The sequence below is a fragment of the Triturus cristatus genome, chromosome 10 (assembly GCF_964204655.1).
Source record: "Triturus cristatus chromosome 10, aTriCri1.1, whole genome shotgun sequence".
NCBI classification, from domain to species: domain Eukaryota; kingdom Metazoa; phylum Chordata; class Amphibia; order Caudata; family Salamandridae; genus Triturus; species Triturus cristatus.
In genome coordinates this window covers 1,208,539,092-1,208,561,046 of record NC_140593.1, presented here as the reverse complement: position 1 = coordinate 1,208,561,046, position 21,955 = coordinate 1,208,539,092, and positions in this window count along the sequence as shown.

Here is a 21,955-nt window from a genome sequence, read left to right as displayed (position 1 = left end):
AATTCGTCTCAAATTAGGAATTAGAATGTTACTAGCAACATGACTGGAGACATGCTGTGCAACCACTCGTAAAATGGATCCTGTAGAATCATTGGAGGTGCTTGCAATAGCTTTCATTTCATTAACAGTTTCTCTTATTTCTACCTCCATTGCAGAGGCAGAGTGGTTATGTTCTGTTGTTTTTACAACTAAATTATCAAGTGTAACCGCTCTGCCACTGCAATGGGTAGTGTAGTATTGCACACACCTCCAATGATTTCTAGGAAAACTTATTCTTTCCTTACTATATATGTATCCTGCATGGTTTAATAAATTTTTCCCTTTCCTCGATTTTATGTATTTAGCTGCTTCAAGACTAGACATTATCTGTGAAGAGAAGAGAAAAAAAACAAATTAGGATGTAAAAGTAAATACACTAGCTATAATGTTACCCCTACACCATCCAACACTTTCCCTACTGCTGCACCATCCTGGAGTTAGAATAGTAAATTATACCCCTACAACATCCAACACTTTCCCTACTGCTGCACCTTCCTGGAGTTAGAATAGTAAATTGTACCTCTACACCGTCCAACACTTTCCCTACTGCTGCACCTTCCTGGAGTTAGAATAGTACATTTTATCCCCTACAACATCCAACACTTTCCCTACTGTTGCACCATCCTGGAGTTAGAATAGTAAATTATACCCCTACACCATCCAACACTTTTCCTACTGCTGCACCTTCCTGGAGTTAGAATAGTAAATTATACCCCTACACTATCCAACACTTTCCCTACTGCTGCACCTTCCTGGAGTTAGAATAGTAAGTTATTCCAACTACAACCCATATTTTATGCACTTTGGGATCTTATTAAAATTAATAAGTAAAAGGTTTGACTAATATATTGATGGATTTATAACAGTGTTGATTTAAAATACCTTTTTTTTTTGGATTTCTTTCCTTGGTGAGGCTTCTGCTGTGGTATTGGCCTGCTGGCTGGAGTTTTGAGTTATGTGTTTAACAGATTTTTTCCACAAAGTTGCAAACAATTGTCTGGGAAAATGAAAAAATAAATAAATAAAAAATAAACACTTTGACAACGTTGGTGACAAATGCAAATTTTGATAAAATGTTTGAAATTATGACATTGTATTTAAGTATTACTACATAACATTTTCCCTACTGCTGCACCATCCTGGAGTTAGAATAGTAAATTGTACCCCTACACCATCCAACACTTTCCCTACTGCTGCACCTTCCTGGAGTTGGAATAGTAAATTATACCCCTACACCATCCAACACTTTCCCTACTGCTGCACCTTCCTGGAGTTAGAATAGTAAATTGTATCCCCTACAACATCCAACACTTTCCCTACTGCTGCACCTTCCTGGAGTTAGAATAGTAAATTTTATCCCCTACACCATCCAACACTTTCCCTACTGCTGCACCTTCCTGGAGTTAGAATAGTAAATTATATCCCTACACCATCCAACACTTTCCCTACTGTTGCACCTTCCTGGAGTTAGAATAGTAAATTTTATCCCCTACACCATCCAACACTTTCCCTACTGCTGCACCTTCCTGGACTTAGAATAGTAAATTATACCCCTACACCATCCAACACTTTCGCTACTGCTGCACCTTCCTGGAGTTAGAATAGTAAATTTTATCCCCTACAACATCCAACACTTTCCCTACTGCTGCACCTTCCTGGAGTTAGAATAGTAAATTTTATCCCCTACAACATCCAACACTTTCCCTACTGCTGCACCTTCCTGGAGTTAGAATAGTAAATTTTATCCCCTACACCATCCAACACTTTCCCTACTGCTGCACCTTCCTGGAGTTAGAATAGTAAATTTTATCCTCTACAACATCCAACACTTTCCCTACTGCTGCACCTTCCTGGAGTTAGAATAGTAAATTTTATCCCCTACAACATCCAACACTTTCCCTACTGTTGCACCTTCCTGGAGTTACAATAGTAATAGGTTTGACTATTACATTGTTGGATTTATAACAGTGTTAATTTAAAATACCTTTTGTTTTGGGTGTTTCTTTTCTTGGTTTGGCTGCTGCTGTGGTATTGGCCTGCTGGCTGGAGGTTTCAGTTATTTGTTTTACAGATTTTATCCACAAAGTTGCAACCGATTGTCTGTGAAAATGAAAAAAAAAAAAATAATTAAAACAACTTTGACAACGTTGGTGAAAAAAGCAAAATGTGAAAAATTGTTTGTAATTCTGACATTTTATTTCAGTGTAACTACATAACATATCATATTTTCCATGGTGCTGCATCACACTTGAGATTGAAAAATAATTGGTACCCCTAAACATACTACACTTTCAATAATGGTGCACCATTATGAACTTAGAGTAGTAATGGATACCCCTACACCATCCTTCACTTTCCCTACTGCTGCACCTTCCTGGACTTAGAATAGTAATTGTTACCCCTGCACCATCAAACGCTTTCTCTACTGCTGGACCTAAGTGCAGTAATATTAGTAATTGTTACCCCTGCACCATCGCACAATTTCTTTTATGATGCACCGTCAATGTTGAAAAAAAATATATATTTACCCCTATACCATACAACACTTTTGCTAATGCTAAAAATATATTTTTAAATTAAAAGAATTAAAAAAATGAACTATTAAATCATTTACCTTCACAATAGCAAAGGTGAGTCGAGTAGGTTGAGGTGAAGGAAAATTAGGCAAACGATATGTTGTTTTTGATAGAAAAGCAACTTTCTGTTTTAGGAACAAAAATAAGATGTTTTAAGTTGGTATATATAAAAGTTACTTCAGAGAAAAAAAATTGGTTAGAGTACATTTTATAAATTATTAAAATTATTTTTAAAGCACAGTTTGTATGGAAATAAAACATGATTTAGGACAAAACAAGGTGTTAAAATATAATAGTGACTTACTAGTAGTTGGAAAGAAAGAATGCTTCTCCAAAGGATTGCAGTGTTCTCTCAGTCGAGGTCACAGTCTAGGTGTCAGAGGGTCAGGTTTTTGCGTCTGGTCTCTCTGGTAGTTGATAATCAACTGATTGCAAAATGGTGTCTTGCTGGTATTTATAAGTTTTAGTGAGTGTCACTATTAATTTTTTTAAAAACAGCGTTTGTTGTGTTTTTTAGTATATTTTATTTTGCTGTGGAAAATGATAATTTAAAAAATCATTAAAAGATGTATTGTTTTCATTTATTTGCTCCGTTTTGGCATCCATTTTGGAACATGTCTTTTGCTATTGTTTTCATAGAAAGTGTTGTAGGACAAGTTTTAGAAGTGAGATGGATAAAATGGCGACTATGGTGCCGATCACAATCCGGTAAAAAATTCCCCCGTGCGACTCGTATCGGGACTTTTTACCGTACGAATCGTACAAGTGCCGTACGAACTGGCACTCACGATTCGCATGGTAAAAAGTCCATACGAACCGCACTGGGAATCATTCCCCACACGTCCTCGGGTCGGAAAATGTGTCCGACACGTCCTCGGACGATTTACCTTACAAACGTGAAAATCCAAGTCCGACCGAGGAATCACGATCCATCCCGTGCGTCCGAGCGTACAACCGTATGGAAAAAACACCGTCCGCACCGAACACCAATAGCAACCATGGAGACATGTGCCCGCATACGCGCCCAACACTCCCCCCAGCCCCCGTACGTCCGACACGTACCCCCCGTGTATGTATACCCCCACCCGTCTAGGTACACCCCAGTACGTTCGAGTCGTACCCCCACCCCAGTACGTGTCGTACCACCGTCAATGTACACCCCCCACCCCTGTACGTGTCGTACCCCCCGTGTACCCACACCCCAGTACGTTCCAGTCGTACCCCCACCCCTGGACGTGTCGTACCACCGTGAACCTACACCCCAGTACGTTCCAGTCGTACCCCCACCCCAGTACGTGTCGTACCACCGTCAATGTACACCCCCCCACCCCAGTACGTGTCGTACCACCGTCAATGTACACCCCCCACCCCTGGACGTGTCGTACCCCCCGTGTACCCACACCCCAGTACGTTCCAGTCGTACCCCCACCCCTGGACGTGTCGTACCACCGTGAACCTACACCCCAGTACGTTCCAGTCGTACCCCCACCCCAGTACGTGTCGTACCACCGTCAATGTACACCCCCCCACCCCAGTACGTGTCGTACCACCGTCAATGTACACCCCCCACCCCTGGACGTGTCGTACCCCCCGTGTACCCACACCCCAGTACGTTCCAGTCGTACCCCCACCCCTGGACGTGTCGTACCACCGTGAACCTACACCCCAGTACGTTCCAGTCGTACCCCCACCCCAGTACGTGTCGTACCACCGTCAATGTACACCCCCCCACCCCAGTACGTGTCGTACCACCGTCAATGTACACCCCCCACCCCTGGACGTGTCGTACCCCCCGTGTACCCACACCCCAGTACGTTCCAGTCGTACCCCCACCCCTGGACGTGTCGTACCACCGTGAACCTACACCCCAGTACGTTCCAGTCGTACCCCCACCCCAGTACGTGTCGTACCACCGTCAATGTACACCCCCCCACCCCAGTACGTGTCGTACCACCGTCAATGTACACCCCCCACCCCTGTACGTGTCGTACCCCCCGTGTACCCACACCCCAGTACGTTCCAGTCGTACCCCCACCCCTGGACATGTCGTACCACCGTGAACCTACACCCCAGTACGTTCCAGTCGTACCCCCACCCCAGTACGTGTCGTACCACCGTCAATGTACACCCCCCCACCCCAGTACGTGTCGTACCACCGTCAATGTACACCCCCCACCCCTGGACGTGTCGTACCCCCCGTGTACCCACACCCCAGTACGTTCCAGTCGTACCCCCACCCCTGGACGTGTCGTACCACCGTGAACCTACACCCCAGTACGTTCCAGTCGTACCCCCACCCCAGTACGTGTCGTACCACCGTCAATGTACACCCCCCCACCCCAGTACGTGTCGTACCACCGTCAATGTACACCCCCCACCCCTGGACGTGTCGTACCCCCCGTGTACCCACACCCCAGTACGTTCCAGTCGTACCCCCACCCCTGGACGTGTCGTACCACCGTGAACCTACACCCCAGTACGTTCCAGTCGTACCCCCACCCCAGTACGTGTCGTACCACCGTCAATGTACACCCCCCCACCCCAGTACATGTCGTACCACCGTCAATGTACACCCCCCACCCCTGGACGTGTCGTACCCCCCGTGTACCCACACCCCAGTACGTTCCAGTCGTACCCCCACCCCTGGACGTGTCGTACCACCGTGAACCTACACCCCAGTACGTTCCAGTCGTACCCCCACCCCAGTACGTGTCGTACCACCGTCAATGTACACCCCCCCACCCCAGTACGTGTCGTACCACCGTCAATGTACACCCCCCACCCTTGTACGTGTCGTACCCCCCGTGTACCCACACCCCAGTACGTTCCAGTCGTACCCCCACCCCTGGACGTGTCGTACCACCGTGAACCTACACCCCAGTACGTTCCAGTCGTACCCCCACCCCAGTACGTGTCGTACCACCGTCAATGTACACCCCCCCACCCCAGTACGTGTCGTACCACCGTCAATGTACACCCCCCACCCCTGGACGTGTCGTACCCCCCGTGTACCCACACCCCAGTACGTTCCAGTCGTACCCCCACCCCTGGACGTGTCGTACCACCGTGAACCTACACCCCAGTACGTTCCAGTCGTACCCCCACCCCAGTACGTGTCGTACCACCGTCAATGTACACCCCCCCACCCCAGTACGTGTCGTACCACCGTCAATGTACACCCCCCACCCCTGGACGTGTCGTACCCCCCGTGTACCCACACCCCAGTACGTTCCAGTCGTACCCCCACCCCTGGACGTGTCGTACCACCGTGAACCTACACCCCAGTACGTTCCAGTCGTACCCCCACCCCAGTACGTGTCGTACCACCGTCAATGTACACCCCCCCACCCCAGTACGTGTCGTACCACCGTCAATGTACACCCCCCACCCCTGTACGTGTCGTACCCCCCGTGTACCCACACCCCAGTACGTTCCAGTCGTACCCCCACCCCTGGACGTGTCGTACCACCGTGAACCTACACCCCAGTACGTTCCAGTCGTACCCCCACCCCAGTACGTGTCGTACCACCGTCAATGTACACCCCCCCACCCCAGTACGTGTCGTACCACCGTCAATGTACACCCCCCACCCCTGGACGTGTCGTACCCCCCGTGTACCTACACCCCAGTACGTTCCAGTCATACCCCCACCCCTGGACGTGTCGTACCACCGTCAATGTACACCCCCCACCCCTGTACGTGTCGTACCCCCCGTGTACCTACACCCCAGTACGTTCCAGTCGTACCCCCACCCCAGTACGTGTCGTACCACCGTCAATGTACACCCCCCACCCCTGGACGTGTCGTACCACCGTGAACCTACACCCCAGTAAGTTCGAGTCGTACCCCCACCCCAGGACGTGTCATAGCCCCGTCTACCCACACCCCAGTACGTTCCAGTCGTACCCCCACCCCAGTACGTTCCTGGCGCACCCCCAACACAACCTCCTAAGTACGGAGCGCACCCCATGCCCCAACATCACAACCGCATGTACGAGTCTTACAAAGCCACACACAAGGACAAAATCGTACAACCAAATGGCCCATGTACACACCGTACACACGCTCAAAACGCACGTACACAACCAGGACAAAATAAAACAACACAAGAATACACCATTCGAAAGGCACACAGCCACTAAACATGGCCAACAACCACTTAAATAACACAATCACTGACCTGCAACTGCCAAAAACAAACAGAGGCCCAATACACCACCACTCCTTATAACACACCCACCCAAAATTCAAAAACTGCCACACCCACCCATGGACCAATAAAAAGGGCCCACACACACAAACCATGAGCCTTTGCAACAGACTCACTGCTGCCAGACACCACAGAACCAGACTACAAGCTACACCACACCTTACACTTGCACACCTTCACACGACCACCCTCACAAACACCCTCTCATCACATTCACACACACACACAACCATCCACACCCCCCCCCCAACATCCACACCCCCCCCCACACCCACACCATCCCCACCCACACCCCTCACCATGCCCACTACCAAGAATCCAAAGTTCAGTCACCGAGAGTTGGAGGTCCTTGTTGATCAAATCCTCAGAGTCGAGCCACAGAACTTTGGAACATTGGTCAGAAGCACCAGCCAGGCAGCCAAAACAGCCATGTGGCAGACCATCGTCGATGCTGTGAATGCTGTTGCGGACACCAGGAGGACCAAGCAGGATTGCCAGAACAGGTGGTACGATCTGCGGAGGAGGGTCAGAGCCAAGAGGCAGGAGGAACACGACCAGGCCAACGCCACCGGAGGAGGGCCCTCCCGCAGAGCCGTACAGTACCATCCCTGGGAGGAGAGGGTGATGGCCATACTGCCGGTGGAGGCAGTTGAAGGAGTAGAAGGACTCCGAGACCCGGGTGAGTACACAAACAACGCACCTCACATGGGGGGAACTGCAACCACAACCAAAATTAATAACAGGCACGCAACCACCACAAGCCATCGCATTACTCAACCACACTCCATGAGCAGGCACATGCCACTGCTGCCACCATGCCCCATGCACCCAGCTGGACAATGTCAAGTCACAGGCCACAGAAGACAACAACACATGACACGGTAACCCGGATGGCGGGAGGCTGGGCACCAAGAATCACATAGTGCGACTCCAAAGCAGACAACAATGCCCTCTGCCCATATGGCCTAGGTCACAGCCAGACAAACACTGTGTCCCAACACAGGAATGACTTGCCAGCAAATGGCGGACGCCTTGCATCAACACATGGGGGTGAAGGCACTGTTTTGCACATGCCAGCAGCCAATGAACAGCCAACAGTGTGAAAGAGTGGCAGCACACACCACCACAGCAGCAGCGCACAGACACACAGCAGACAAAATGGGTGCCTGGAGATCAGAAACAAACTCACATCAACAGGCCAAGGGCCACTCAAAGATCTGCTAACAGTGTGTGCCCAGGAAGCTGGGCCAAGGTGACAGAGGGTGACACACGGAGGGAGGGAGAGGGGGACACAGAGGGAGGGAGAGGGGGACAGAGAGGGAGGGAGAGGGGGACAGAGAGAGAGGGAGACACAGGAAGATGGACACAGGGAGGAGGCTGACACACAGAGGGAGGGAGAGGGGGACAGAGAGGGAGGGAGAGGGGGACAGGGAAGGAGGGAGACACAGGGAGAGCAAATCAGTCCTTTGGTGTGTGGGAATGTCTGCTCGTCAGCAGGTGGACTGCGTGCATGTAGACAAGGGTGGCCAGTGCCAGAACCCCCCCTCTTCATCATGGCAAAACGCAGGGCCATGTTACAACCTGTACACGAGCACAAGGACAGCCACCTGCATCATATGAGTGTGTGGATCCACTCCATGTGCACATGTACAGTGCTACAAGGAAGGCGCAAATGCATAGCTCGGCACACATGCACACTCCACTGCTGACTGCAGTCACACTTGACGCAGCAAGTAAGACTGTGCCACACATAGTTAAAGGGGCCAAATTGGTGCCCAAGGGACACACACATGCACAAGTGCACTGTGAGTGGAATGCAAGACAGATCCTAATTCCAAGAGGAAATGTGCCAACTTTGTAACGGATGAAACATGGATGTTGCATGGATCAAAATTAACATTGTCTCTCTCACACACAGGTCAACGTCGTGCTGCACCCCCCAACACTGGGGGGGAACACTCACAGGACCCGGATCTGCAGGAGACCGATCCCACCGGCAGCGACCACTCTCACCACTCTGCGGACGACCCCGACCGACCTGGCCCCTCTGGTGTCCAACCACCTGCAGCACCTGCGTCAGGTACAACCGTGCCAACCACCACCCCCACTCCTGCCACATCCCAGGAGACACCCAGGATCCCTGCCCCAACACCACAATGCAGCCAGGCTCGCCAGGAGGGACACGGTGTCCCGGGCACCCAGGAGGAGGCAGGCGACAACGCCAATGCCACCCCTCAGGGGTCCCGGAGACCCCATGTGCCCACAAGTGCAGGCCAGACGCAAGTGGGCAGGGGTGGTGGGAGTGGAGGACGGCGGAGGCGCGAGCCTGACCAGTTGGCTGGGGATCCGGTATTTTCCCATGTCCGTAACATCCTGGACTCATACCGGCAGGACACCACGGGCATGGCCCAGGTTGTGTCCGTCCTCGAGGGGATCAAGGTCCAGCAGGCCCAGCAACATGCGGAGCTAATAGCCTGTCTACAGCTACACCAACGGAGGATGGAGGACAGACAGGCTCAGCAAGTGACGGCGTCCCAGGGGATTCACGCTGAACTCCGTCGGATGGCCGACACCATGGCCGACCCTCCCTGTGCCAGAAGGCGGAGAACATCACCACCCACAGGGAGGGATCATGAGGAGGAGGAGGAAACATCCGACGGAGCATCCCAGACGTCGTCACGGCCTGCTGCTGAGGTTCCCCGCAGGAAGCCGGGTCGTCCACGGAAAGGACCGTGAGGGTGGCTGCTACATCACCATCTCCCAGGACACCTGGCCTGGCACCTGGCCCACTGGAGCAACAGCATCACAGCATCAAGAGACATTCTCTGCCACATGGCCCTGCTGGTCACTGGCTGACCAATGTTGACAAAGACTGTGGCATGGACTCTGAGGATTTCCAATGGCAAGGACACCAACTCCCCTACTGAACTTTGGATTCCCTAATCCCGGAAAGGCCCTCACTTGGCCCCCCCCCCCCCAATAATAAATCACACTATTAAGAGTAGATGCCTGCTGGTAGCATTATTACCTAACATGTGTCTTGTACAGTCTAAACATGCCTGAGTCATCTGTTCACTTCAACCATCCACACCCTGGGGCCTGAGTCTGGCACAGGACACATGGGTCACAGTTTTCTAGGCAAGACAGACATGGAGCACCATACACACCCGTGATGGTCAGAACCAGCTGAGGGGGTGGCCGAACAACCGTGCTGACAGACACATTGAGTACAGCAACAGTCATGCGCAGAGGTCAGGGATCCTGGCCCGTGTCCTGGGGGGCACCCAGGTACGTGTAGACAGGTGGCAGAACCATGTCCTGCAAGCCTGAGTCCGGTGGATGCAGAGAATGGGGTCATGGACAACGTTGGATGCATGGGGATGGCACATGTCACAATACCCACACAGTCATGGACATCATGCCCATTACACAGTCTCAGCACACACACACAGCTTGCATCTTGCCACTCGACACATTGACACATAGCCACAATCAGGGAATACCATGCCAGACATGCAGGATGCACCGTGCCAACACACCAGCATTGACTGAGAAGAGGCACCTTGGAGGCATAGGGACACCTTTAATAGTCATGTGTTTGGGATTGCAGAGGCAACTTGAAGTACACATGAACACATCATGTGGAGTAACATGTGGCTCCAACACTGGCACCCCCCTTCTGCAGCACAAATGCGTGATAGCCATGGAACTGGCACACAAGTGTCGGATAACAGCTAAATACCCACAGCTGCTCACGGAGAGACTGCCATACACCATACATCCGCTGATGTGGAAGTCCCACGCCATGTCAAGACAATGTTAACCGTATGTGTCCGAGGGCAGTGTCACACACATTGATGCCTTCATCACAATCCACTATCCCATCACTGATGACTGACAACCAGGCAGCCCATCTATTCAGGTGTACCCAGCTGCATGTCGTGTCCCATGGGGATGCCACATGTCTGCAGAGGACCAAAACCCCGACCGGGGCAGTGTGCACACATCGTGAACAACTGCCACACCCAATACACCCCAGATGCATCCCTTACCCCATGGAGACTTCCAAACGTGTCCGTGCCTGTAACGCTGAGTCAGCCCACGATGCCATGTCCATGATGAATAGCAGTGCCACAACAATGCAACCAGAAGACGGCATGCGCAGGTACCTGGGGAAGAGAGACACACAAGAAGTCAGCCACAAAAAGCACAGCCACTTGCATGTGCATTTACTCGACACATGTATGTATGACAACATGCTAGGTCACAATTATGCCTGGGGAAATACTACCATCACTGCCACCATCACTCCAGTGACACACCCACACACACCTCTGACCCACGTGCCATACATGCAGGTGGAGACACACATCACAACGCATGCCACACGGGGACCAATGCGTGCACACTCAGACCCTGGTACTCACCACTAAGCAAAGAAGTCGCGTATGAGCCGAGTCCGGATGTCCTCTTGCGGCTCCACATCCTCCACATCACTAGCCCCATTGCCAAGCCCTTCGTCCTCCACGGGTGGATGCTCCTCGTCATCTTGATCCAGGATGAGGGGCACAGCTCTTTCAACTGCCATGTTGTGCAGCATGCAGCAGACCATGAAGATCTTGCAGACCTTCGCCGGGGCATATGGGAGTGCGCCTCCGGTCTTGTGGAGGCACCTGAATCGGCTCTTCAGCATGCCAAACGTCCTCTCTATCACTCGCCTTGTCCGGCCATGGGCGGTGTTGTAGCGGAGCTGGGCCGGCGTGATGGGGTTGCGGAGAGGTGTCAGCAGCCAAGGCATGTTGGGATAGCCAGCGTCCCCTAAATGGAAAGCACATGGATATCGTTAGAACTGGCGAAGCGGTAGTGCTGCTCGGCCAAACAGAATACAGGACAGACAGACTGTACCCACCAACAACACATGCCCGTTCGTTGCGCAGCTGCATCATCATATCAGGCATCCCGCTACGCCTCATGATGTAGGCATCGTGTGCTGATCCTGGAAAACGAGCACAGACATGTGAAATCACCATGTTGGACAGACACACCACAAGGGCATTGATGGAGTGGTAGTGCTTCCGATTGCGGTACGCCACCTCCCGTGCGTGTGGTGGTACCAAAGCTACATGTGTCCCATCTATGGACCCAATGACATGGGGCATCCCTCCCAGGGCATAGAAACCACGCTTGACCGCAGTCATCTGTTCAGGGGTTGGGAACTTGATGAAGTCATCCAGGTGAATCAACATGGCCTCCAAGAAATCATGCAGCACACCGCTGAACATGCTCTGGGACATGCCACCAACATGAGCTATGGTATATTGGAAGGTACCCGTGGCAAGGAAATGTAGGGCAGCCATTACCTTCAGCTGGGGTGTCAGTGCCGTAGGATACCTGTGCTGCGGTTGCAGGTGTGGTGCCAGTCTCGCCGTCAGCTCCAGAATCAACGGTTGGGTGAAGCGGTAGAGCCGGATCGTGTCATTCTCCTGCATGGTGGCCAAGTCTGGAATTCTTCGGGCAACAGGAGGCGCTCTGCAGTAATTTGGAAGTGACAAGGAAGAGTGAGTGCACTACGAGAACAACTCATGTCTACTGAGCACATGTGAATCTGGCAATACACACATGCCACATAGGGAGTCAGGCATGTGCTACATGCCCAGGACACGTATGGATGCAAGGTGACACTCCTTCCAAGACCCAGCTACACACGGTGATTGAGAACCTCCCCATGCCACGCCATGAAAATAGCTGTGTCCCAGTGCAAGTGCACTGCCCGACGCAAGACAGGAGTGACATACACCCACACATCAGCAGAAGTGTGATGCTGATTGCAGAGACTGGCAGCGGAACACTTGAGCCACAGGTCACATGACATTACACTAGTCCAGCCCACACACCTTGCCATGAAGGTGCACATGTCATGACTCCCAACACATTCCTTGTGAGTTTGCTGACATGGCCTTGTCACGCTACTCCGTGTCCCTTGCATACATGTGCACCTCACATCCGGTAACACATGTGGCATGGTGTTGGGAACAGTGTGCAATGACAATCTACACACAGCCACATGTTGGTTGCTGCAACGGCTGCAGCTTTTGAGGGTGCTACAACATCAACCCGATGTAAATCCCGGACACATATATGGCATAGTCACATTGTGCACTGTGGGTAGTGATGAGTCATGTGTCATGACCCCTGTACCGGGCATCATGGGACACTTCCGTGTGTTGGTGTCCGTGCCATGCCAGTGACGCTCACCCCAAGTGCGCAGTCCCACATGCACACATGTCAAAGGAGTCAAGGGCATGCCTGGCACACATTGCACCCTCACACAGTACACATGTACACATCTCATCATACATCTGGTGCCTTCTCCACTCAGGAGGCATGTTCCACATCACAGCCTGTGACACCTGTGCCCCACACATGTGGTAATGCACAGACGATGCCTTGGTGTCCATTCCTGGACAAGTATGTCCATCCATGGACAAGTATGTCCGCCCTATTCCGACATGTGTGTCGCCTATCACCACAGTGATGTGTAAAATCCGCCGTACTGCTGCTGAGAGGGCCTGTGCATGTTCCCAAATCACTGTGGGAGTGCTGCCGTATGTGTACCCATCGTGATGGCGAGCGTAGATGCGAGTGTACGGTCCGTACCACTACGAGTACGCATACGCGTGCAGACCCATAGTGATAGAGAGCGTAGATGCGAGTGTACGGCCCTATCACTATGGGTCTGCACGCGTATGCGTACCCGTAGTGGTACGGACCGTACACTCGCATCTACGCTCACTATCACTATGGGTCTGCACGCGTATGCGTACCCGTAGTGGTACGGACCGAACACTCGCATCTACGCTCACTATCACTATGGGTCTGCACGCGTATGCGTACCCGTAGTGGTACGGACCGTACACTCGCATCTACGCTCACTATCACTATGGCTCTGCACGCGTATGCGTACCCGTAGTGGTACGGACCGTACACTCGCATCTACGCTCACTATCACTATGGGTCTGCACGCGTATGCGTACCCGTAGTGGTACGGACCGTACACTCGCATCTACGCTCACTATCACTATGGCTCTGCACGCGTATGCGTACCCGTAGTGGTACGGACCGTACACTCGCATCTACGCTCACTATCACTATGGGTCTGCACGCGTATGCGTACCCGTAGTGTTACGGACCGTACACTCGCATCTACGCTCACTATCACTATGGCTCTGCACGCGTATGCGTACCCGTAGTGGTACGGACCGTACACTCGCATCTACGCTCACTATCACTATGGGTCTGCACGCGTATGCGTACCCGTAGTGATAGTGAGCGTAGATGCGAGTGTTCGGTCCGTACCACTACGGGTACGCATACGCGTGCAGAGCCATAGTGATAGTGAGCGTAGATGCGAGTGTACGGTCCGTACCACTACGGGTACGCATACGCGTGCAGACCCATAGTGATAGTGAGCGTAGATGCGAGTGTACGGTCCGTACCACTACGGGTACGCATACGCGTGCAGACCCATAGTGATAGAGAGCGTAGATGCGAGTGTACGGCCCTATCACTATGGGTCTGCACGCGTATGCGTACCCGTAGTGGTACGGACCGTACACTCGCATCTACGCTCACTATCACTATGGGTCTGCACGCGTATGCGTACCCGTAGTGGTACGGACCGAACACTCGCATCTACGCTCACTATCACTATGGGTCTGCACGCGTATGCGTACCCGTAGTGGTACGGACCGTACACTCGCATCTACGCTCACTATCACTATGGCTCTGCACGCGTATGCGTACCCGTAGTGGTACGGACCGTACACTCGCATCTACGCTCACTATCACTATGGGTCTGCACGCGTATGCGTACCCGTAGTGGTACGGACCGTACACTCGCATCTACGCTCACTATCACTATGGCTCTGCACGCGTATGCGTACCCGTAGTGGTACGGACCGTACACTCGCATCTACGCTCACTATCACTATGGGTCTGCACGCGTATGCGTACCCGTAGTGTTACGGACCGTACACTCGCATCTACGCTCACTATCACTATGGCTCTGCACGCGTATGCGTACCCGTAGTGGTACGGACCGTACACTCGCATCTACGCTCACTATCACTATGGGTCTGCACGCGTATGCGTACCCGTAGTGATAGTGAGCGTAGATGCGAGTGTTCGGTCCGTACCACTACGGGTACGCATACGCGTGCAGAGCCATAGTGATAGTGAGCGTAGATGCGAGTGTACGGTCCGTACCACTACGGGTACGCATACGCGTGCAGACCCATAGTGATAGTGAGCGTAGATGCGAGTGTACGGTCCGTACCACTACGGGTACGCATACGCGTGCAGACCCATAGTGATAGTGAGCGTAGATGCGAGTGTTCGGTCCGTACCACTACGGGTACGCATACGCGTGCAGACCAAAAGTGATGGAGAGCGTAGGCATGCATGTACGGGCCGTTGCCATGCATTTGGGGTGCCCTAGGGCCCCCACACGCACCGTACCTGTGTGTGATGCTCCAAATTACATAGGGGACAAGTATTAAGGCCTACATGCATGCTGGTTGTCATGGAGACCAAGTTCAAAATTCGAAATTGTTCTGGAAGGTGCACAGCAGAAGTCAGTTGGGATTTGTCTACTTTGTTGCAATGTGTTTGTGGGGCTGACATCATGCAGGAGAATGAAACCGATAGAGAACCCACAGACTGCTAGGTTTGAAGGGATTGGTGGAAACATAGGATGCAAATGTGAGTGACCAATCTCTCTGTACTCCTGTGCATGAGACTGGGCAGAAGGGCACATATAAGGCAGCCAGGTCCCATGAGGGAGCACTTGCCTGCACATCTTTGCATTCGTCGACCCAGCTGCTGCTACTGATTCCCTGGAACCATGTCAAGGGCTGTGGAGAGGACACAGCCATTCACCCTGGAGGAGAACATGGCTCTGCTGGATGTGATCCTCCCACAGTACTCCATGCTGTATGGGCGACCAGGTTATCAGGTGAGTGCATAGGCCACTGCCACAGACTGTCCCTATGTGGTGACTGTGACTTCTGCCATTGCGTCCAGGTGTAACACACATGCCATGTACTGTCGGGGGGGTCCCAGGGGGGGGGGTGCCTGATGTCTCCCAGCAGTGCCCTGAGACAGGAGGGGTGGGTGCAGAGTCCTCCCAGCAGTGCCCTGAGACAGGAGGGGTGTGTGCAGAGTCCTCCCAGCATTGCCCTGAGACAGGAGGGGTGGGTGTGGAGTCCTCACAGCAGTGCCCTGAGCCAGGAGGGGTGGGTGTGGAGTCCTCACAGCAGTGCCCTGAGACAGGTGGGGTGGGTGCCCATCACTCCCAGCAGTGCCCTGAGACAGGAGGGGTGGGTGCAGAGTCCTCCCAGCAGTGCCCTGAGACAGGAGGGGTGTGTGCAGAGTCCTCCCAGCATTGCCCTGAGACAGGAGGGGTGGGTGTGGAGTCCTCACAGCAGTGCCCTGAGCCAGGAGGGGTGGGTGTGATGCACAGTGTGAGCCTAGATCATTGATTGTGACATTGCCATCATTCCACCTGTGTACCCACTGTGGCACGTAGTGCTTTTCCCCTCACCAGGGGATGATGTCCCTATGACAAAGGTGCAATGCGTTGGCTGCATGACATGCCTTGTTGTTACCAGCTAATTTGTACCCATATGTCTCTCTGTGACATGTGGCTGGTGTATTGATGTGGTGTCACTTGTTCCTCCTCACAGGTAGGCGCCACTGCCAAGGAGCAGATCTGGCTGACCGCCGTCAGTGCCGTGAGGGGTGTGGATGGTCGGAGGCGGCGCCTGGCCCAGGTGAGGAAACGCTGGCAGGATATCCGGTGCTGGACGCGGAGGATTGCACGGCTCCTGCTGGGGGACTCACCTGAGAGCCACAAGAACCGCGGCCGCCGCCGTCTGAGCCACCTCCACAGGCGTGTGCTGCCGGTGGTCTTTCCAGACCTTGAGAGGCGCTTACAGGCGATGCAGCAGCCGGAAGGGGGTAGGTACATGTGTGTTTGTTGTGTGTCACCGGCATTTGTAAGGGCACAGTAGCATGAATCCACTGGCAGGGTTTAAAGGTGCTGTGCAGATCCTGTTTGCCCCAGTATAGCGCTGTGCCCCTGCCACCCTTCCCCTCCTTGCAATGTGTTCCCTGGTCTGTGTGTAGTCACTCCTTCACAGGGTAATGTAGGCTGGCGCTTTGTCCACGGGAACAATGTCTGTAGCATCATGTGTGGGGGTGGTGTGTAACAGGTTGTGGGACCTTGCCTGTGCACTGTCAAGTTCACTGCATGTGGGTTCCATGTCAGTTGGCACTGATGCTGACTCCAGACATGGGAGTTGGTCTCTCATGTGTCATGCCTTACAGCGCGCATGTCCTATGTAGTGGCCTGTGACATGATGTGCATGACTGTGCGATACACATAGTGCAGGGATGGTGACGTGTGTTGCTGTCATTACCATTCAGTAGCATGTAGTTGCGTGCCCACTACTGTCCCCTGGGGCACCTTTTCCTCAGTGGTGTATGTGTCATCATGAACGTGGCCACTGTCAGTGTCTACAGCGTAAGTTGTGCTCTGTGCCATTGTCCCCTGTCACCATGTATATAGACGTGCTAATTTGTACAGGTGTCCACTGTGCAGCCTGACCTGATTGTCCTTCTTCATACTCACAGTTGCCAGTGCCTGTGTGTCTTGTTATACTCATCTGAGGATGGGCACTGGTACCTCATTATTTGTACAGGCGCACCTTGGCTGTTTGGCGTCCAATCTTGCTTTTTGCCTGCCCCTGTGTGTATCACCCAGACCATGAGATGTTGGTGCCACCTGTGTCTCCACAATTTGCCTCGTGTAGGGTCTTGTTGGGGCGGGCAATGCCTATGTGTTAAATCCTGATTACCACTTGCTGGGTCTGGGCAGTGTGTGATGTGCCTGGACACACACGCAATGTGCAGTGACCGAGTCATGTTGTGCATGTTTTCAGCATTACCTATGCAGCATGTGTCTCAAGTTCATGGATATGGTCCCTGGTCATAGGTATTTTCGCCAACGCTGTGTGGTGCAGATGCAGTGCTGGATTGTCCCCAGGACCTGGGTGCTATGTCAGACTCCTGTTCCTGTGTTTAGCTATTGTCTCATGCTCTCCATGGTATTTCAGTGGCATGGTGGCTCAACCAACTGTGTGTTTCATGCCCTACATCGGTACCCTGTTCAGTAGATGTTAGGGATCTTCCTTTTCAGGCCATGCAATGTTACCTATGTAGATTGGACTCATGTGACAGATGTGTACAGGTGTCTGAATAATTTCTGTCTCTCCACCCTGCCCACAGCATCGTCGGGGGACACAGAGGGAGACATGGACACAGACCAGGCGGAGGGACCGAGCACCAGTGCCAGCCGTGACATCGGGTCTGGCACATCGAGTGGGACAGAGGCGGAGGAGAGTGGGGCCGAGGACCTGTCGACTGGCACATCAGACTACGAAGCTGACAGGTCCGGGGACGATGTCGCCGAGTGGGCGGAGGCTGCACCAGCAGCTGACAGCGGAACAACACCTCGCACCGCCCCCTCAGTTTCCACCAGCCGCCTCCCACTTGCTCGTGTCCCTTCCCAGCGTGCCCGGTCACAGCATGTCTCCTTCCTGCCAGGCACCGCGCCCCCTGCCCCTGTCTCCACTGCTGCCGCCAATGCAGAGTCTGTGGACATCCAGCGGCAACTGCAGGTTGGTCAGGCTGCGATCCTTAATGTCCTCCATGCCCACGGCAAAACCCTCACCAACATCGAGGCTTTCTTGGAGGGCATTCATTCATCGCAGGCTGACCAACGCAACTTGCTGAGGTCCATCGACTCCACACTGACTGCAGCAGTGGGTCTCCTGCAGCGCGACCTCCCCCCACCTACCCCTGCCCCATCCACACTTCCCACTCCCATGCCTGTCACACGTACACCCAGACGTCGGCATGCACCCACATCAACGGACACGGGCACCACACCAGCAGGGAAGGTCCACCGCACTCCTCCTGACACGCACACACAGGGTGAGGTAGGCACACCCACTGGGTCGGGGGGCAAACGTGTGACACGCAGCCATAGTGGGAGTCCGCATTCCACCCAGTCCACTCCCTCCAAATCCCCTCCCCTCAGCTCTCCTGGCCACATCTCCCCCAAGGACTCCTTCATGGCCGCTCTGTCCCTGAGCCCCACAGTTACACCACCACGCAAGCGGTCACGGAGGTCCCCGGTCAGGGTGGTTGAGTCTCCCCCCCTGTCTCCACCCTCCCCCGGTGGCGCTGCGACCCATCCCTCTGACCCCCCCCCCTCCTTGGGGCCTGAGGTCCCTTCGGGTGCAGGGGACTCCCTGGAGGACCTTGCAAAGGTGTGTAGTGCCATCCTGGCCTCCGCCTTTGGCACTGACCCACCCCCTGTGGTGGACTCCTCCATCCCTGCACCCACAACGCCGCCCCTTTGCCCTGATGTCCCTGCGGTGCCTGTTGCTCCCCCCCCCCCTGATGCCCTCACCAGTGTGGAAGACGATGCCATTTGACTGTGCAGGCAAGGTAGGGGACACGCATCCCACTGTGTCCCCCATCCAGCTGAGAATCATTGACTGCCCTATGGGCTTTGTGAAGATTGAACTGCCTGCGATCCACGGACATTGTGCTCCTGCTGAATAAAGCTTAATTTTGTTTTCATTATCACACTACTGCTATGCTGGTATTGGTGTTGGTGGGGCTGCTACATGGTTTTGGGTGGTGTGTAAGGGTTTGGGTGTGTGGGATATGTAGTAGTGTACTGCTCATTGGTGGGACCCTGTGATCTGTGTGCCATCACAAGGTGTTGGCTAACTTTCTTTGTTCATGTAGGCAGTTACTGCATGGTGCACTTGTCCAAGGGTGTATTCCTTCCTCTGTGTACCCAGCTTTCTTCCCTGCAGGGTGTTCCCAATGTTTAGCGCAGAGCTGTGTCTACATGAGCTGTGTGTGTGACGGAGCCCTTCTACTTTGGCCATGCATGCAGGGCCATGTCTCCACCTGCGACAATCGTGGCATCCTTGGTGATCACTGTACTTGTGTGTGGAGTCTGTTGACATGAGTTCATGGGGACATGTTCCCTTGTAGCCAGTATGCATGTGGATAATTCTGGCCTCACACACATGTGTTACACCCCTCCAGTCTCAGGGCACTGCTGGGAGGACTCCACACCCACCCCTCCTGTGTCTGGGCACTGCTGGGAGGACTCTGCACCCACCCCTCCTGTGTCTGGGCACTGCTGGGAGGACTCTGCACCCACCCCTCCTGTGTCTGGGCACTGCTGGGAGGACTCTGCACCCACCCCTCCTGTGTCTGGGCACTGCTGGGAGGACTCTGCACCCACCCCTCCTGTGTCTGGGCACTGCTGGGAGGACTCTGCACCCACCCCTCCTGTGTCAGGGCACTGCTGGGAGGACTCCACACCCACCCCTCCTGTCTCAGGGCACTGCTGGGAGGACTCTGCACACACCCCTCCTGTCTCTGGGCACTGCTGGGAGTGATAGGCACCCACCCCTCCTGTCTCAGGGCACTGCTGGGAGGACTCTGCACCCACCCCTCCTGTCTTAGGGCACTGCTGGGAGGACTCCACACCCACCACTCCTGTCTCAGGGCACTGCTGGGTGGACTCTGCACACACACCTCCGATTTCTGGATGTGTGCGCTTGGCACATACACGGTGGGGGTACGCACAATGCATTCGAGGTGAGGGTACGAGTCTACTGACACTGGTGTGGTGGGGGTACGCTCCGTACGTCCGCGGGTGTGGGTACGGGTCGTACTTACACTGTTGGGCAGGGGGGTACGCTCCTTGCATTCGCGGGTGGGGGTACGGGTCGTACTTACACTGTTGGGCTGGGGGTACGCTCCGTACGTCCACGGGTGGGGGTACGGGTCGTTCTTACACTGTTGGCATGGGGGGTACGCTCCTTGCATTCGCGGGTGGGGGTACGGGTCGTACTTACACTGTTGGGCAGGGGGGTACGCTCCTTGCATTCGCGGGTGGGGGTACGGGTCGTACTTACACTGTTGGGCAGGGGGGTACGCTCCTTGCATTCGCGGGTGGGGGTACGGGTCGTACTTACACTGTTGGGCAGGGGGGTACGCTCCTTGCATTCGCGGGTGGGGGTACGGGTCGTACTTACACTGTTGGGCTGGGGGGTACGCTCCTTGCATTCGTGGGTGGGGGTTTGAGTCGTACTTACACTGTCTGCATGGGGGGTACGCTCCGTACGTCCGCGGGTGGGGGTACGGGTCGTTCTTACACTGTTGGCATGGGGGGTACGCTCCATGCATACGCGTGTGGGGGTACGGGTCGTACTTACACTGTTGGGCTGGGGGGTACGCTCCTTGCATTCGTGGGTGGGGGTTCGAGTCGTACTTACACTGTTGGCATGGGGGGTACGCTCCGTACGTCCGCGGGTGGGGGTACGGGTCGTTCTTACACTGTTGGCATGGGGGGTACGCTCCTTGCATTCGCGGGTGGGGGTACGGGTCGTACTTACACTGTTGGGCTGGGGGGTACGCTCCTTGCATTAGTGGGTGGGGGTTCGAGTCGTACTTACACTGTTGGCATGGGGGGTACGCTCCGTACGTCCGCGGGTGGGGGTACGGGTCGTTCTTACACTGTTGGCATGGGGGGTACGCTCCTTGCATACGCGGGTGGGGGTACGGGTCGTACTTGCACTGTTGGGGTGGGGGGTACGCTCCTTGCATACGGGGTGGGGGTAGGGTCCGTACATATCCGTCCCCACGCTATGTGATGTTTGTGCGGCCCGTACCCAGGCCTTTGCCACGTGGGTGCGATCCGTCCCGCCATTGTTGGGGTGACGTGTGTGGGCGTGGTCCGACTCGTACCCACGCTCTTCAGGCGTGGGTACGGGACGTACCTGTCTGGTTGTGTTGCCGGTTCGCGTGGTGACGGACTTCCGTTGTGGCGGTCGCTGGCTTATCAGGACACGCCCCCACCCCCTCGTGGTGACCAGGGCATGGGAGTCAGGTATGTCCAGGCCATGTGTAGTGTGTCACTCATGTGGTTGTTTTGTGGCCTGCCCTGGTCGTGCCACCCCCACCCCACCCCACTTTC